This window comes from Saimiri boliviensis, chromosome 7 (genome assembly GCF_048565385.1).
Source record: "Saimiri boliviensis isolate mSaiBol1 chromosome 7, mSaiBol1.pri, whole genome shotgun sequence".
Lineage (NCBI taxonomy): Eukaryota > Metazoa > Chordata > Mammalia > Primates > Cebidae > Saimiri > Saimiri boliviensis.
The window spans coordinates 41,200,872-41,214,079 of record NC_133455.1 but is presented as its reverse complement, the minus strand read 5'-3'; positions in this window follow the sequence as shown (position 1 = coordinate 41,214,079).

Genomic DNA, 13,208 nt, shown 5'->3' with positions numbered 1-13,208 from the left:
ATAAATTTGATCTTTTAATCTTTTTTCTTAAATAACCATATACCAAAAGCTGTTTTGGGCACCCTGTAGTCATAAGACCCACATTAATTTCTCCTAACATTGATGAACAGCCAATAGTGGGTGGGACTAACGGAGCCCTACCTTCTGTAATTAAGGATGCCGTCTAACTTTGTTACCGCTTTAGATTAGTTCTTAACTGAAATTGCTTATATATGACTGTTATCATTAATGAGAAAGGATATTAAATATGGATTATGTCTTTCATAGTCTAGCTAGCTGGGCATCTTGGACTTAATTCTTCCCATCTGTGACCCTTTACAATACATTAAGCACACCTTTTCAGCAGCAGTCCTATTACAGTTAATCATGCTGAGGAAGAGAGTGCACTAAACGTATTATGAAGACACTGACATTAACCAAATGCTAGTCAGATGGGTTAGGAAACAAAGAGCTAAATCTGGGCTCTGCGTTTTCAGTGGCCTTTGAGCTTTTAAGTCAATGGTGTCTGAGTCTTTCCATCCATGAATATGGGAATTTCTGGCCTCTCAGCTTACATCGACATGTGGCCACATGTTTTGTTACCAAAACCATAATATTAAACTCATTTGCTCATTTAGCAAATTAGATGCTAATTTTGCCTTTATTTCTCTGTAATATGTACATTACTTCAGTGAAAAGCAATATATAGTAAGTACATGGAGTTCCAAGAAAGAACATAAGGTTCTTTAGATTCCTCAGGAAAAAAAGGTCAAATAGTGAGTATAATGATACTCTTAACAACATATGGACCGTACTGTAGTGATATTTTTTATTTTTGGAAATTTCATTCCCTCATGTAAACATTGTATAGGTGATATAGCCTTATGCTAAGAGCAATGTAAATGTTGATGGGATGTATTAAATGTCTTGGGGAGAATATGCTTCTGAGAGCCCTGAAACATGGAGAGGAAACATGGAACTGGCTTCTGCATCTATCAAAGATGTTTGTTAAGTTGAGTTGTTCTTGCTTGCCTTTTATAAAGGAAAGGGGCTAAAGGTCTGAAGGGTGAGGGTGACAGATGGGCTTGCCTTACATGAAAGAGAGACTGAGATCCAGAAATAAGCTTTTTAACAAAGAACAAATATTCCTACAATTCTGTGTGGGTCATAGGTCAGAGTGTAAAGAGGAAGTTGATTAAAGGAGAGTGAAGATCTGACGTTATTTAGGAAGAAAACAGTACTGAAAAAAAACCCTGAGCTATCCACATGTAGCTGAGGGCTTCATCAATTTCTTACTCCTCATTAGAAAATGGTGCATAATCTACTCCATAGAGTAATTTTACTTCCTTTCGGGGAATCAATTTAATAATGCATTTCAATTTTGCTTCATGTATTTAAAGCCTTAATATTTGTATAACTTCTCACTTAAAAATTCTACTCCCAGAAATTATTATTTTTAATCATGAATTATTAACATATATATATATATATATATATATATATATATATATATATATATGTATATATGCACTCACTATGAGCCAGCCGTAGTCTATACATTTTATATACATCTAAAACCTCAATTGATTCACATGGTTACCCTATAAGACAGTTACAATTACATTTCACATGTGAGGATACTGAGACACAAGATGTTTAAATAACTTACCTAAAGTCACACAGCTTTTGACACACAAGACAGTAAATCCGTAGGGTCTGGTTCTTGAGGACTGTGCTCTTTTTTATTTTTGTTTTTGTTTTAGATGGAGTCTCACTGCTGCTTAGGTGAGAGTGTAGTGGCGGAATCTCAGCTCACTGAAACCTCTGCCTCCCGGGCTCAAGCAATTCTGCCTCAGCCTCCTGAGTAGCTGGGATTACAGGCATGCACCACCACGCCCCACTAATTTTTGTGTTTTTTGTAGAGACGGGGTTTCACCATGTTGGCCAGCCTGGTCTCAAACTCCTGACCTCAAATGATCTGCCCACGTCGGCCTCCCAAAGTGATGAGATTACAGGCCTGAGCCACCACACCTGGCCAAGGACTGTATTCTTTGACACTAGAGAATATATCCTCTCACAGTGATGGTAATATTAGATAACTAATATTGTGAAATCATTGAGATGCAATAATTGGGGATTTGTTAAGAAAGTTAGGGTATATCTACATAATGGATGATATAAAATATTATTTTATGACATAGAAAAGAATCATGTTAATATTTATTAACCAGAAGAATAGCCTTAGTCATGGAGCATGGATGCTGAGGAGCAGAATCCCCAACTGACCAGCAAAGGATATGTAACACGAACAAAAAATAGACCTGTGCTGCTTTAAGCTATCAGGATTTTGGGCTTCTTGTTATTGCAGCATAACATCACCCACCCTAATTAATACAATTAATATTCAGTATATGCTCTAAATACAAGGACAGAATCTGAAGAAACAAGCAAAGCATAGTGGTAACAATGAATTCTAATCACTCAGAGGATTTCACTAGGAGAGCATAAGGCACAGAAGCACTTCAATCCATTTATCACCACCTTTTAACTGTTGCCAGCACTTAACACCTCAATCTCCTTGTCTGAGTATATAAATAATTTGCTGAGAGAATCCTGATAAAACAAACAACGTAAGACATTTAGTTCAGAGCCTAGCACACAATCAGAGCTCAAACTACAGTAGCTTCCATAATTCATGAGATGTCCATCTTAGCAACATGATGGAAACACACGTTGGGGCTAGAGTTGCCATGAGAAGCAATCAAATTTCTATTGTTGGACGAGGACTCATTGGTCTTCACGTTTTAGCCACTTTTACAGTCTAGGCAGAAGTGGGAGTGTGGGGGAGGGCTTGCTCCACATCCATTTGTTATTTGAGGTAAAATGACTGTAACCTTTCATATAATCCACATATCTCAAGTAAGGAAACCAAAGTTTCTTAGACAAAGTCAAAAGCCAGTAATCCACAACTCTCAATTTCCTAAGATACTAACATCTTGGAACTTTTTTATTTGATGCCCGATCTCATCAACTCAGAGGGATAGTCATGATAACCTGCCTTAGAGGCTGAGACCCTTAAGAACTCATTGAAAAATCCTGAGAAATATCTCTAGTCCACAGAGCTCCACCAGGGTGGCCACAGTTGTTTTTGACCACGAAGAAAGAGAAGATGTTGAAAAATAGCCTATCTTTTTTGGATTGAATACTCCTAATGTTTATGTGACATAAGAAAAAATTAAGTTTACTCTGAGTGATGCTAAATTCTTAGATTATTGTTGACTTCACTGCTCCATATGATTTAAAACAAACTGAACACCCTATACTAGTGATAACAGTCTCAGGAAGACTGAGGAGGGGTGCATGTTTTATGTAACAAAAAACAAAGCAGTGGCAAAAGAAACCTATGTTAATAAGAAGATAACACCAGCCAGGTGTGGTGGCTCATGCCTGCAATCCCAGCACTTTGGGAGGCCAAGGCAGGTGAATCACGAGGTCAGGAGTTCAAGACCAGCCTAACCAATATGGTGAAACCCCATCTCTACTAAAAATACAAAAACAACAACAACAACAACAACAACAAAAAAAAAACTAGCCATGTGTGGTGGTGCACACCTGTAGTCCCAGCTGCTTGGGAGGCTGAGGCAGGAGAATCACTTGAACCCAGGGGTCAGAGGTTGCAGTGAACCTAGACTGCACCACTGTATTCTCTATTGCCTGGGCAATAATGGGAGACTCTGTCTCTAAAAATAAATAAATAAATAAATAAATAAATAAATAAATAAATAAATAAAATGAATGCCATAATGTTAGAAGATACTCCCTTCTACTAAGTTTATTAAGTGTTACCTTATGTGAACTCTAAACAATCTGAAGATGACTTTGAAGAGAAGATGGCAAGGAACAAAATACTGACAAATTCTGCTTTTATCAAGGGTTACATTATCATCATACTTCATAAAAACTGTTTTATAGATTGTTCATTTTTGGCTGAATATTAATGAGATGAATATGTTTAGAATAGATTTTCTATAGAAGTATTGGGATAGCTTCCTCAGATTTTTAGGAGAAGAAATAAGTGATTAATATCAATTCATTCCTATCTATTAAAAAACATGTTTTCTTACTTGTCAAGGTACCCTTTTAACTGCTGTTTTGAACTTGGTAGCTTGAGCCCCTTTAAAACAGAATTAACTCTGCTACTGAGAATTTAAGATTATATCCCTACCTTGTTTATTTATAAACAGATCCCAGATAGTCATAGTGCCTTTTGTTAAAAAAGTTTATGCACAAAGATATAAAATTATTGGTAAAAATAAATTGAAAACTTAGATATTAAAACTATTGTAAAAGCTGACACATTACTTTTTCATATTTTTACACTAAAATTGAGTTTAATTTTTATCTCTACAGATCTAGCACCTATTTATTACAGAAAGCAGATAAATATGAATTTAAATGTGCTTTCTAAATCTAAGTGTGTTTATTCGTTGCACATTTAGATTCTCATTGACATATTTAAAAGTATAGAGTCTTTCCTATCTAGAATTTTAAATTATTCAATATTTTTCTATGTCCTGAAAATTCCAAACTTTACTCCTTTACCCTTAAAATCCAAAAAATTACATGTTGCCTAAAAAAGGGGTGTCTTACAATGTTATAGTATTGCCTAATTCTTATTTTTATCTCTTTTATGCTATAGGGGTAGATTCTATCCTATGAAGTTGATCCCTAAGTTAATCAACCTAATATATACATACATATGCACACAGATATGCACATACAATGTAAACATATGTAGTATGTATCATTTATCTCTATACTATTTAAATAATATATTTAGGAAGTAGAACAAAAAGCTAATCATTAATCCCAAGTATCACTGATTTCTGCATTCCATTGCATTCTAATCTTTGAAAATGGCTCAAATTGAAGTGCATCATTCTGTCCAGTTTATGTTTGCAATATTAACAAGACTTCTTTCTCATTCTATATGATACATCTTTTTAAAAAATCCATGGTGTTAGTTAAAACACCATTTTAGAACAAAGCAATGAAAGTCCTACCTTTATTTTACTCGTAATGTTCCAAAAAGGTTAGAAGGTAATTACTTAAAAGAACTTGCAAACTTTAATTTTGAGTTCATGAGTTATATTGTGAACCGCTTATTTAAATAAAAGTCTTTATATTTTTTCTAATGCAGTATCTCTTCTGACATTATGAAAATGTTAATCATTGGTATGCAGCCTTTAAATCTTATTGAAACAAAACACACTGATATGGTTTCTATGTGTGTCCCTGCCCACATCTCATGTTGAAATGTAATTCCCAATGTTGGAGGTATGGCCAGGTGGGAGGTGACTGGCTCATGGAGGTGGTTTCTCAGGAATGGTTTAGCACAATCCTCCTGGGTACTGTCCTGTCAATCATGAGTTCTCGAGAGATCTGGTTTTTAAAAGTATGTGGCATCTCCCCTCTCTCTCTCTTGCCCCTGCTCTGGCTATGTGATGTGACTGTTCCCTCTTCTCCTTCTGCCTTGTCTTGAGGCCTCCCCAGAAGCTAAGCAGATGCCAGCATCATGTTTTCTGTGCAGCCTGTAGAACCATGAGCCAATTAAACTTTTTTCTACATAAATTACCCAGTCTCAGGTATTTCTTTACAGCAATGTGATAATAGACAAATACATGCACATATGTGTGTATGAACCATAGGCAAACACAAGATTTCCATGAAGTACATATTTTCAAATGAACAACTATGCATAGTGTTTTTTATTTGCACCCACATATATTTTATTTCATAGAAATAATACAAAAGATAACACAGACATGAAAATGCAATCACACAGTTAAAACATGTAATTCGAGTCTGACGGATTTTCCTCTTAGTCACAGTATATTGGAAAATAATACCAAAAAGATTAAAAATATTTCCATGAAGGGATTTTTTTTTTAGAATTTTGGGATCATTGTCAATTGGTCTGAAGTAATTCTAAAGGACCCCTATATTGCTATTTCTCCTTTCTCTGTTCCAACACGGTGCTATGTACATAATTATGCAGTATTGCAATTACTCATTCTAATACACATTTGACTTACTATATTGAAAACTTTGTTAGCCTAGAAATATATTGTCATTGTACTTTTACTCAGTGGTGTATTTATAATAAATAGGTTGCTGTAATAACATATTTGATACCTGGAGCAGATGATTTTTTTAACCTCTTCCTATTTGACAAAATTATTTTCAGTAATAATCAAAAAGCACAAGAAATATATTTTATCTATAAAGTAAAATTTGCACTTACCAACCAAAAATACAATGCCTGAAAGTTTGCAGTCTACTTTAAGAACAAATACAAATTCCAAGTGGCCCTATAGAATAAGAAGATTGTTACAACTCAAGTCCTGTTTTGTATCTATGTAATGTGCTACCTTTGTTTGCTTAGAAACAGCTGTTTAAATGAAGAAATATTTATATGTTATAAAAGCTGGACAGTAGTTGCAACATTGGTTTCAAATAGTTATACTAACAAGATATTGAGGGTGGGGTACAGTATTTCATGACTGATTTTGTTTACATTTGCCAGTATATAGTGACAACAAAAAGAAGACTGACTTTTAGTTGCCTTTATGACAGTCTTCAAATTCTCTATAAACAACACACCCCCTAATTGTCTGCACCTTGGACAGACCATTCCTAACACTCTGACAGCGGCACAACTTGCATTGCTTTTATTCCCTGGGTCTAGACTGTGTCTTCTATATCATATAAGCTAAATAATTTTTTTAATGAGTGAGTTATTAAGTTAAGAAGTACCTTATGCCTATTACTTTATATTTTCATAGACATTTGGGAAATACTATTTGGCACAAAAATAGCTAGAATATGACTCTTGTTCTTGATATGATTGTTCTCTGTTACAACCAAAATCCACAAAATGACTTGCTTTACTTCTCATAGTTTAAGAATCAAAAGGGCATCTGACGCCAAATGAGAATCATTTCTTACCACAGTTTGTACAGCAGGCTTGGGAATCCCCAAAAATATATTTCAAAATGAAAACAAGTTAGATACTTATATTATGCCATTAGCAGAATACCCAAAGGAGTGCACGTGGAATACATATAAATTCCCTTCTGCTTGATTTATGATGCTGGCCATTTGGAATAGCAAAGAGAGTTAAAGGAGGTAAGAAGTCACCACATTACTATTGCCAGGCTTAACTAGTATTAGATGTAACCAGTCTAACTAAAATTAAAATAGGTTTTATTCATGTTATTGGAATAGTGAAGACTCATAAAAATGTGTTTTTATCTATATTCTCCAGTTGATTGTAGGAAAAAGTGTATTTACTGTCACATTGATAATGTAATATGTTTCACCACACATTTCTTCATACCTGTTTTACAATATAAAAGCAAAACTGCTATTTTGAGCTTTCCTGTTTTAGTTTAAACATTTTCTATTCCTTATAATATTTAAGGTATAAATCGATAAGTAGAAGTGTAGTCCTAAATTTTTTGAGATTTGAGACAATCATGAAAAGTATATTTGGTTGCTATCTATTTTTTCTCAGTAGAATATCCCACTTCAATTTGATTTGTATATCATAGATTGTATTCAGTAGAAAAAAAGAGAAAGTTACCAATAGACAGTCAATATTTCAGAATTTTTAAAATAAACCTTAAGGTGACTACAATTATTTACTCTTTCAAGCAACTATCTTTTAAATGTGTAATATTAATTAAATATTGATTAATAAGCAAAGCATATACTTTTCCAGCAGAATCTCTGCAGGTAGCTTCAGTCATTCCCATTCATTTATTCTGGGTCCTGGATAGGCATTGCTTTTTCACATTGAGTCTTGGCTTGGCCATGTGGCTAGATTTGGTCAATGGGATAGTAGCAAATGTGTCACAAGCTAAAAATTGCAAACTTTTTGTGTGTGCATTGACTATTGCACTCTCTTGCTGCTTTAGTAAAACTGTCATCACTGCTATATCAAGAAGCCCAGGCAAGCATACTGGCTAATGAGAGATCAAGACCTTGTCATTCCAGACACTTCTGCTGCCCTGATCAACAGTCTGCTAACTGCCAGTATATAAGCTACCACCTGACTCCCCAGCTAGACACAGAAACATAAGAGAGCCTGGCAGAGATCAGCCAAGCCTACTTAGACCAGAAAAACTACGTAACCGACCCACAGAACTGTGGGCTAACTAAAATGATTGCTGTTGTTTTATGTCACTAAGTCTGGGAGTAGTTTATTCCACAGTAAATCTAATAAATATATTTTTAGAAAATTTTGAAACACACAGCAAATACTGGTGGAGCTAGCAATTTCATTTAAAGAGGAATTTGTTTTAAACCTAAGAATATTGACTATATAGGCACAAGATGTCCTTGTACAAGCACCTCTGATTGCTGTCCTTTTTCTAGTAAAACTGCAGACACTACACTCTTTTTGGCAATATGATGAATGCAATGACGGTCAAAAGCTACCAACAATCTTTGGAAAAATATACAGTATGACACATGGATGTAACAGGAAACATTTATTGAATATTTGTTAAGTGCTGGGTATTGAACTAAGTATTTCTCATTTATTATTACCTAGTTTATCTTTTTAAAAACATTGTATTTTTAATCTCCATTTTAAAGACAAAAAATATAGAGAGAATGACTAACTTATTAACCCAAGCTTACCCAACTAGTAAGTTGATGAATCAGACTTCAAATGCATATTTGACTCAAAAGGCATTTAAATATTTCTCAATCTGCAAAACGTCTCACAGGTGTTACAAAGACTTCAGGTTACTAGAGTTTAAAAATATTTTAGAAATATCTAACTAACATCACTTTTAAAAATGAGGAAACAGTGATCTAAAGAAAATAAATTCAATATTTCACAGCAAGGGAGAGGCATAGTGGGAAGAATCTGCATTACAGGAAATTAGAGTCTCCGTTTGAACATGGTTAAGTACAGTTCCTGGAGAGTGATAGTGGACTGATTACCGGTGAGGCTGGCAAGGATATAGAAAATATCCCATCAAAATTTTTGAGGTTGACAGCTGCCAATTTCCTTGTTAGTGCACCATCATCACATGATTGTTTAGCTATGGAAAGCTCAAATTTCTTGGTTTTGTAACTTAAGAAATTTTCAAGGGCACAATTACATGAGCAGTTTCCTAAATACAGCAATATACTTTCTCTCAATTCCTTATTTGGGATAAAAACACAGTTGGTATTTTGACTTACAAGGCTAAGGCAAATTCATACAAGATTCTCTTTAATCAATTCAATAAGACCTAGAGCCAGAATTATCTATTTTTAAAGAAAACATCTGAAAATACTCCTTTAGTGTTGAGGAAAATAAAAAAACATCAGTAACAATGTTTTGGCACCAGAATGTCTCCTATTAAAGAATGAATGTAAGCTGTTCCTTATCTGATTTTCAATCACCTATGCTAGAATTCTACCTTACCTCTGATTTTGTGTGTCCTTAATTTATTTTTCTCATTGTATGGTCCCTATTTGCAATGATATGTTAGGTAGTATAATTTCATTCAAGCAGATAAAAGCATTGCATGATTTAGAAATTTCAATATTTAAAATAGAATTTTATTTCTGATCTTATCTACAACTTGTATTATTTTGCATGCTGTGTTGAATATACCATGACTAAGTCACTGCTGTAATTAAAAGGTTACGTTGTCTTTGGAACCATAAATATGTGGCAATGTATTATGCTCAGGTGCTGGGGAATCAAATGTTAACCAGCCACAGTTATTCAGACTTTGCTAACCTTATCAGTCCCTTTTACAGTGAGAACTTCCTTGATATAAAATAACATGGCTTGCCCCACCCTACCCTCTCCATTCTCGATTCCTTCAACTTTGTTCCATTTTTCTCCATAGCACTTTCACCATTTTTCTCCATAGTACTATCAAGTATGTTGTTATACAACATACTTATTTAGTTGCTATTTGTTATCTCATGTAAATTCCGTGGGGTCAGTGACATTATCTATCACTGTTGTATCCTCAATGGCCAGAATGGTACCTGACACATAGTAAGTGCTCAAAAAATATTATTTGAATGGATGCATTAATCCTCTTTCTACATTTTCTATTTATATAAAATATTGCAAAATTACTTAACCTTCTAAACTTCAGTTTCTAGAATAACCAACTAGAAGTATGAACTGCATTCCTCAGCTACTACTGTGTTAATAGTCAAACTGTCATCTTCTTATCTCTTGCCCCCACACTTATTTCTGGGGTTTCTCATGATATACTTTATGTGCAATATCTACTATATATATTTTATACTATATGTATCTACTACGTATATGTCTACCATATTTATCTTCTATTTTTTTTTCTTTCCTCTTTCCCACCCTTTCCTTCCTTTTCTTTTATTCCCTCCTCCCCACTTTCTTTCTCCTTCCTGCTAGTTTCCCTTTAATCTCTGCCATCGCCTTTGGTACCCATAGACGAGCTGCTACTCCAAGGTGCTGCTATTTCTCACCAGGTTCCTAGTATTCTCAAAATGGCTCTAGATTCTCAAGACACACAACTGGAACTTTATCTGGACTTTCTGGATGACTTCTCTTCTTGAAGACATCTAGCGCACCAATTCAAATAGAATCCTAATAGTCTTGATTGATCCTCTTATCATGTATCTTGAATCTAAGTGAGGGACACAATACAGGCTGACCAACTCCCACTGAATTCCTGGGAGGCAATAGACAGCAAATGAATACATGTTAGTTTCTATCCAGAATCTAGAAGGTAATTATGGTTTATTATTATGGATCTAAAAGGGATTTAATTATTATTTATTACAAATTCCTAATTTAATGTATGAGAAAACTAACCCATGAGAGGCCAAGGGAGAAGCTTAAAGTCAGTAATTAGTAAAAACAATGGTAGTTGAGACTAAATAAGGCAAAGTATGCATGAAGGGGCAGCAATTTTGAAACAGTAATCAATGTTTGTCTGTATGTGTGAGTTTCTGTTTCTTGGAGTTTTCTTCCACCCTAGGCTCTTCCTCTATTTAGACAACACATATATTCAACAATTATTTGACACAGAAAGGAAATTACATAACAGAAAAAAACTGGAATACATTTGTAGCTCTTGTGTTTTAGAAGCATAAAGTCTAGGCCTGGGAATGGGAAGATGTGTGTGCTTAGGCAAGAGACCTGGGGCGGGGGATGTGCAAAGAATAAAAGAACAGGTCACATCTCCCAAAACTAGGACGATGTTTTTGGTTACACAAGAAAGTTGAGAGACAGAAGAGAATTGGCCTAAGAGGAGGTCAGTGGGGCCTGAAATGAAGGAATAAGACCTGGTGGGACCACACGAACAGGAGGGTAGTCAGTGTCCAGAGACTGAAAAGTACCGTCTGCCCCTCCTACTTCAGCAGCTTCATGGGAAGAAATGCTCCAAATTCCCAATAGATACTAAAAGTGTTTGGCCTTAGAAACCACTTTGTCCTTTCTATTGACTTCTAGATTTAACTGTAGACTTCGACCACTGACCACTATGAGATATAGTCATCCTTGATTCTTTTCTTCACCTGAATATGTACATGAAACCCTTTGGCAAGTATGTCAGCTCTGCTTCGTAAGCTCACCTCCACCCCTGACTACTTCCTTCCATTTTGTTCTGTAATTACTTTGGTCCAATCCACCTTCATATCTTACCTGGAACCCTACAATAGCCTCCTCACTAGTTTCCTGGTGGCCCACTTTTTCTTTGTTCCTCTAAAATCCATGTTTTATGTAGCAGACACAGTGATTGAAGAAATCAAAGTGTAAACCAGATCACTTCACTCCCTTTGATGTCTTTTCCTGTCACTCACAGTAGCATCTAACTGTGGGGTCCTGGCTTATCAAGCTCTCTTTAGCCTTGTCCAATCTCTTTGTCTAATACTCCCTATCATCCTGGACTTTTCAGTTTTCAAAATTTCAAGCTCTTTGAATGTCAGGTGGTTTTTGTCTAACTTCTGAAAATGCACTTTCCTCTAATATTTCCATAGCTACTTCTTTTTTGTCATTCAGATCTCAACTCAAATGTTCAGAGTGGCTTTTCCTGATCACTAGATTTAAAATAGTCACACAGTCATCCTCCATCACACAGTCCAGCTCTATATACTGATGATACATATTATGGTTTATTGTTTGCTTGTGGTCTTTCCTCTTCATTCGTGGAGTTATAAGCTTCATGAGAACAGAAAATCTTTTTTTTTTTTTTTTTTTTTTTTTGTCTTTTTCAGTGCTAGGCCTCCAATGCCTGGAATAATGTCTGGTAGACATAAAAAAAAAAACCCGCCAATTTGAGAGTGGATGGTGAAGGAATAGATGCCTGAATCTTTAGACATTGCTAGGATATCATCTGGCTCATTATTTGCAGTGTCTCTGGACACTGATAAGCACTTGCTAAGAATGCTGCTGGAAGGGTGATAGGGGTTTGGAGGGGATCTCCCCTCATTATTCCATCCCCCATGCATAGCACACACACTTATTACATGATATCAAAAGAAAGCAGCTGAAGATCTGCTTCCAGATGTCTCAGTAGGGAAACACAGTCTCAATGTAGAATAAAGACCCCTATTAAGCATAGAAACAACTCAATAAATGGTAGTGACTATTCCCCCCAAAGACTTTTTTTAAATCAGTTTTAGGGTCACAAGAAATGAGCAGAGGGTATGGTTTCCATGTGCCCCTTCCCCCTGCCAACCTCCTCCACTACCAACATCGTGATCAGAGAGATAAATTTGCTACAATTGGTGAACCTACTTTGACACATCATTACCACCCGAAGTCCATAGTTTACATTAGGGCTCACTCTTAGTGTTGTATGCTCTATGAATTTGGACAAATATAAGACTACTTGTATCCACCATTTCAGTATCACACAGAAGAGCTTCACTGCCCTAAAAATCTTCCATGCTTCACTTTTTTTTCCCCTTTCCTCCTGACCTCAGGTAACCACTGATCCTTTTACTATCTCTATAGTTTTGCCTTTTCCAGAATGTCATATAGTTGGAATCATGCAGTATGTAGACGTTTTCAGATTGGCTTCTTTCATTTAGTAATAATGCATTGAAGTTTCTTCCTTGTCTTTTCATGGCTTTATAAAGTCATAATGAGTTGTAACTCATTTATTTTTAGTACTGAATAATAGTCCCTTGTTTTGACGTACCACAGTTTTTGTATCCAT